Source organism: Capsicum annuum, chromosome 8 (assembly GCF_002878395.1).
Source record: "Capsicum annuum cultivar UCD-10X-F1 chromosome 8, UCD10Xv1.1, whole genome shotgun sequence".
Taxonomy (NCBI): Eukaryota; Viridiplantae; Streptophyta; class Magnoliopsida; order Solanales; family Solanaceae; genus Capsicum; species Capsicum annuum.
The window spans coordinates 158,991,962-158,998,536 of NC_061118.1; positions in this window are offsets into that span (position 1 = coordinate 158,991,962).

Sequence of the window (6,575 nt, forward strand, 5' to 3'; positions counted from 1 at the left end):
AATTTATCTATGTTGTCAAGATTAATTAATATACCCTCTAAAAGGACCGATGGTAGTGTTTGTGACGTTTGCTTTCGAGCTAAGCAAACTAGAACGCCTTTAAGTTATAATAAAGTCCTTGCTATTTTTTATTTAATTCATGTTGATATTTGGGGTCCCTATCTTCATTGTTCTTTTACTGGTGCATATTATTTCTTAACCATCATCAATGAATTTAGTAGAGCTGCCTGGTTCTACTTAATGTTGGATAAAAAGAGGTCGAAAAATTATTGCGTGAGTTCTGTGCTATGGTTCAAACACAATTTGCTAAAATAATCAAAACAGTCCGTAGAGATAACGGCTTTGAATTTACAAGAAGGGGAATGCCGGAGTTCTATAAAGCACATGGAATAACTTTACAGACCAGTTGTGTCGGAACTCCTCAACAAAATGGATGAGTTGAAAGAAAATACAGGCACATTCTTGAAGTAGCTAGAGCATTCCGATTTCAAGAACAACTTCCTATTGAATTTTGGGGAGAATGTGTTTTGACAGCAATTTTTTTTAATTAATCGTACCCCCAACTACTCTACTACATGGGAAGTCGACATATGAGCTTTTGTTTAATAAACTGCTCGTGCTTTCTTTCATTCAAGTTTTTGGTTGTCTTTGTTATGCTCATTCCAAACCTAGAATCAAGGATAAATTTTCTTCAAGGAGTCAAAAATGTGTTTTTCTTGGGTATCCCATGGACAAAAGGGATGACGAGTTTATGATTTAGAGACTAAAGAAATGTTTGTATCTCGGGATGTCATTTTTCATGAACATATTTTATCGTTTAGCACTGAGATATTCCCTGTTGATACATCTAAGGCCTCAATAGAGGATGAACCCCTGGCCTTTTATGATACATCCCTTCTCGTCCAACAGAAATTCCCTTCACGTAACAATAACAATTTGAATGTACACCAGGACATTATTATGGACATCATAAATAGAAGTTTTCATGATAATGTTATGGAATGGGGAATGCGTCTCAATCTGCAGGGATTCCTTCATTAGATACTAAAGCTTTAGGTCGTGGTCATAGGGAAAAACAATCTCTTTCTCACTTGCAGGATTATGTTTTCACCTCTGGTAGAATGTCACGACCTAACTTTTCAGGTCATGATGGTGCCTACCATAACCCACTCGTAGGAAAGCCAACCCGTAGTTCAGAATGGCTAGTAACGGACTACTTAATAACATAAAGAAAAGAATACAGAATATGTGAGATAAAGATCAATACATAGATGAATCCCAAAACCTGGTGGTATCAGTACAAGAGCTTCTAAACATAATAAGAGTACAAGGTGATATATCAAGGAGAAATACATTAATTCAACTTACCTCTGAATACAACTTAGAGGCTAGTCTAATACATAGGAGAGAGATAAGTAATGCATAGTAATGCAATCATAAGATAGCAAAGGCCGAAGACATACCTCAATCCCAATACCGGATCCATGACCAATCTATCATAAGCTAGCCATAATAATGATCATAACCAGGATAATAATAATATCAATAACATCATAAATAACCGACTACTCTGGACAACCAAATACCTAGCCGAGCCTATGCGTAGCTCCACTGTCCTAGACTCAGAAGGTTCAATCAACAAAAAATAACACAAGACATATTCTTCACCTATATCTATGCAACCATCCCATACTGGCTGATAGACATAGGTGCATACTGGTGATAGACAATGCGCATGCAGGAATGAATGCAAAATATACCATCAATAACACAATGCATCATAACTATCCTCATCAGGACCATCATTATCGTCATCAACCTCTGGCCTCATCGGGTATCAATATCATCTCAATAGTATCCTCCGAACTTGAACCGGGTATCAATATTATCACAATATCCTCCGGCCTTGCCGGGTATCAATATTATCTTAATTGTATCCTCCGGACTCGAACCGGGTATCAATATTATCATAATATCGTCCGGCCTTGCTGGATATCAATATCATCTCAATAGTATCCTCCGGACTCGAACCGAGTATTAATATCATCATAATATCCTTAGGCCTTGTCGGGTATCAATATCATCTCAATAGTATCCTCCGGACTCGAACCGGGTATCAATATCATCATAATATCCTCCAGCCTTGGCGAGTATCAATATCATCTCAATAGTATCCTCCGGACTCGAACAAAGTATCAATATCATCATAATATCCTCCATCCTTGCCGGGTATCAATGTATCATCATAAATCTTGACACATAAATATAGACATATAATAGGTGTACAGACGCAAGCCGATATACTTATAATCATAAAAATATCTATCTTATCAATACATCCCAAGTACTCGTTATTAGCTAACCAACATTTATTATTATTAAACCGCTAGTTCGCTAGTCATCACATAACCTCTAGTTATTAGCCTAAACCTTATCCTTCACATAATCCTTATTCACGGGATAACAACTAACCACTATTCATTTAATAGTCAACATCTAACATCTTATCTAGGTTCATAATTAGACCAAAACTGTCATTGATCCACCATTCATTATTATCAATTATTCATTCTATTTTTGTGAATCATTACTAGACAACGCATTACTACTTGTCGCCTAACCATATTTTATTAAATGACATCATTCATTAACTGACTATCATTAGCTACCAGGTTCCAACTAAGCAAGATTCATTAACTAATACATTAGCTTCCTAGCCATCAAGTGCAATAGTTAGCTAATAGACTACTAGTTACCACATAGCTTAACCATCTAACCAGAAGAAAAACCATAAGATCATATTTCGGCTATAATTACATCATTTATAATGGTAAATAATCATGAACGTACCAAACCTCATCATGCCATCACCAGTATTTAATCAATGGAATAATAAGCATCATACTGCATCTTCCTCCGTCCTATATTGGAGAGATGTGTATACAAACATATACATATTTATATTCATAAATCGCAAACACATCATTCACAATGATAAACACTTCTTGGATATTTAATCAGTACCATAACATGGCCCTTGGCCCATTAATTTATTCGAAATAATCATAACATCATAATCATGGCCTTAGGCCCATATACATATCCGGGACTCATATCAATAATCATATTTATAAACCATAGCATATCTATAATCGTCTCACATATAAGAGGTATCTCATATCTAGGAGGCATAATATCAACAAGCATATCACCTCTATTAGACATCTCATATCTATAGGTTATGCATCATGACCAAGAGGAAAATCATCTCTATAAGCTCAATAATCATAATTAAGAGGAAAATCATCTCTTTGGGTCAAATATCATAACTAAGAGGAAAATGCATCTCTAGGGGCAAAATATCATAATTAAGAGAAAAATGCATCTCTATGGGCCAAATATCATAATAAAGAGGAAAATGCATCTCTATGGGCAAAATATCATAATTAAGAGTGTCACACCCTTTTGAACTCCCAAAAGATTTGATTTTAAGTTTGAAATGGTATTTATTATTGAAGTGACAAAAGATTAAAAATTTATTTCGAAAAAGGACTATTTATATTTTTTATTTAGAGTCGCCACTTGGCATAATTCGGTGTGCCAAGTCACCTTTGGAAAATCCTTTTCAAAACTGTTTTGACTCTTTTAAAACTGGTTTGCGAACAAAGATTTCGGCTAAGGAATTCTGTTGACCGAGGGGAAGGTGTTAGGCATCCCTCGATCTTGTGGTTCGACCACGGTCGCTTGGTGGAGCATATTGGCAAAATTTGAAACTAAAGATGTATAAATCACATAAACACACAACAATCAAGCAAACGAACACAAACTAAAACAAACCCCAAAAATATAATATTCAGTCCAATTATACAGTCCAAAAAAAATGCGTAAATAAATCCTATCTAACCTATACTAATCCTAACTACGCTCTTATGCTTTACCCGATGCCTCGGGCCTTCATCACGGACGTCCTCCGAGTACAAAATACTTTGGGGAATTCCCTGGATAAAATAATATAAGTACTTTGGGGCATTCCCCGGCCAAATGATACAATTGAATCAAGTATGATAAATCAGAAGATATTCAATCAACATTCTATATTCAAACATTCAATGAAAACTTAATCCTAAATTTGCTTACCCCAAACTATGTTTGTCTATCTATTTCCACACGTTATAATTCTATCACTTTCTGATCCGCATTCATGCTTATTTCGAATTAAACAAAAGACTACCAACCTAAATTAACCTACATTCAACTTTTACTGATTTATCCGTTCCCGCCCCGAACTTTATTTTTATCAATCAACAATTAACATATGGTAAAACTCATCCCTCAAACATGGCCGAATCAACAAACGTCATGATCAACATCAACAAAAAAACCAACAAACATAATAACACCACACATAATCACAACCAATTCACCACACCAAGATAAATAAAAGAGAGCGGGTTAAGAAATGGACCTTCCAATATCGAATTTTGTTGATAATATGAGTTAATAAAACCAAATTTGAGAGCCCGAATAGTGAGACCTCAACAGTGCTAAAATCCAAACTCGGTATAGAGAAACCAAAAATCATAAAAATTGACCACAAATGATCCGATTGAGACTAACGACACCCAAAGCACCCAAATTCTGACATAACGTGACCAACAGTCGATGAAAACCACAGCCGATTTCAACAACAAAAATTCAAAATAGATGAAACCCCAAAAAACTGAACCCACAAGAACCCAAACAAACTAAAACAAACCTGAGTAAACCAAAATCTGACCTAAACTAATCCGAATCTGGTCTCTCGGCAATGGTGATGGAACTTCCAATGGGTTTTGTAGTTAAAATAGAAAGGGTGAGGTGATTTCCAATGAAGAACGATCGAAAAATGCAATCTCCGGTCAGGTTCTTCTCTTTTGTCTCTCTCTGTTCTACTTCTTTTTAGGGTGTCTATGTGTGATATCATGTGTGGTTTGGATGTGTAATGAGAATGGTGGCGTCATTTTGGTGGTGTGCGGGTGGTTATATATATGTGGAGAAGAAAAATGGAGTTCATCAATGGATCCTCCCCCTTTCGTATCTCTCTCTCTATGTAAAATAAAAAAAATTAGAGAATCCCCACCCTTTACAGTGAATTATATCTATATATGGTGAAGTCCCTAGGTAATGTATTGTGAGGTGTTCCTCACGTGAGTGGAGTGTGCCTATAGGGGAAATCTCCCTGAAGTTACCTGAGTGTATTTCCTTTATGGCCAAGAAAAGGAGGGGGTCACGTGGATTAGGGGTATAGGTGGATGAGGGTGGTTAGGTGAGGGGTGAGGTGTTGCTTTTTAATTGGAGGGTAAAGCTTAGGTGTCTATTTTTGATTGGGTGGGTTGTTGGAATATTAGAATGAGACAAAGTTTGTTATGACTTGTTATTTGTATAAAACAAAACAAAAATAAATACATAAATAAGTAAAAGATGAGGTGGTTATTTATTTTCTTGGGGAAAAATTATAAAAATGGGGTTAAATTGTGTGATGTTGGAAATAAGGAATATTTTTTGATGGGGCAAAATTACATGTCTACATCAAGCCTCCTTTGAATGCAAACACCTAGTGTTTTCATACAAAGAAGTAGACAACTAGACATAATTTTGTCCCAATCATTATTCGAAGAAGGAAACAGAAGGAAGAAAGGCAACCAGATCTTGACGGACATCCTACCTACCCAAGTTATGAAGGAATCAAGTCACAGGTATCTCAAAGGGTTGGAAGGACAGTAACTATACCGAGTCGGAGAGTCGTGTGAGTTTCCATCGGGGTTTCAATCCACGGCTCTGTCATTACATCAAAATGAAAAATACAAGTTAAGACATAAATGAAATTACAAAAATCCTATCTATGCAGTTTCTTTTAGACTCTTGACTTGATTTTTCATCACCCTATTCTTCATGTGGGCTCCTGACTTACAATTTTAACACTTGTTTCTTGGTTTTCAATTGATTCATCTTGTTGCTTAACTTTCCATTTATTCACCCTATGCTTCGAGTGGGCTCATAACTTGCCATTTCTGACTTTCAATTTCTTCGCCTTATTGCTTGACTTTCAGCTTCTTCATCCTTTTCCTCTGACGGATTCCTGACTTGTAATTTCATTACTCTGTTCTTCAGGCAGGCTCTTGAAATCAGAATTAAAACTAGAACAAAAATTATCCCAAACAAAGATTACAGTAAAGCAATATTTCATTTGAAAGTGTGGTCCTATTTTCCAGGAGGGTCCTGAACAGAAAGTAAAATCTTATTTTTCAGGGGAGTCCTGGATAAAAATAAAGTAAAATCCCATTTTTCAGGAGGTTCCTGAACAGAATGTAAAACTCCCCATTTTCAGGAGGGTCCTGAACAAAAAGTAAAAATCCCATGGATGTTCATTTCCAATTGTAGTTGAATTAAGTGGAGAGAATTTTCCCCTGTTTCAACAAAGAAAATTTGTTAGTTAAAACTTAGTGGTGGTTTGCAGCACTTGTCTTTCCCAGATATCTACTCCAGCACTCGTTCCTTCCATCTTTATTTCAGATTGCTTACACTTTCCCCTGTCT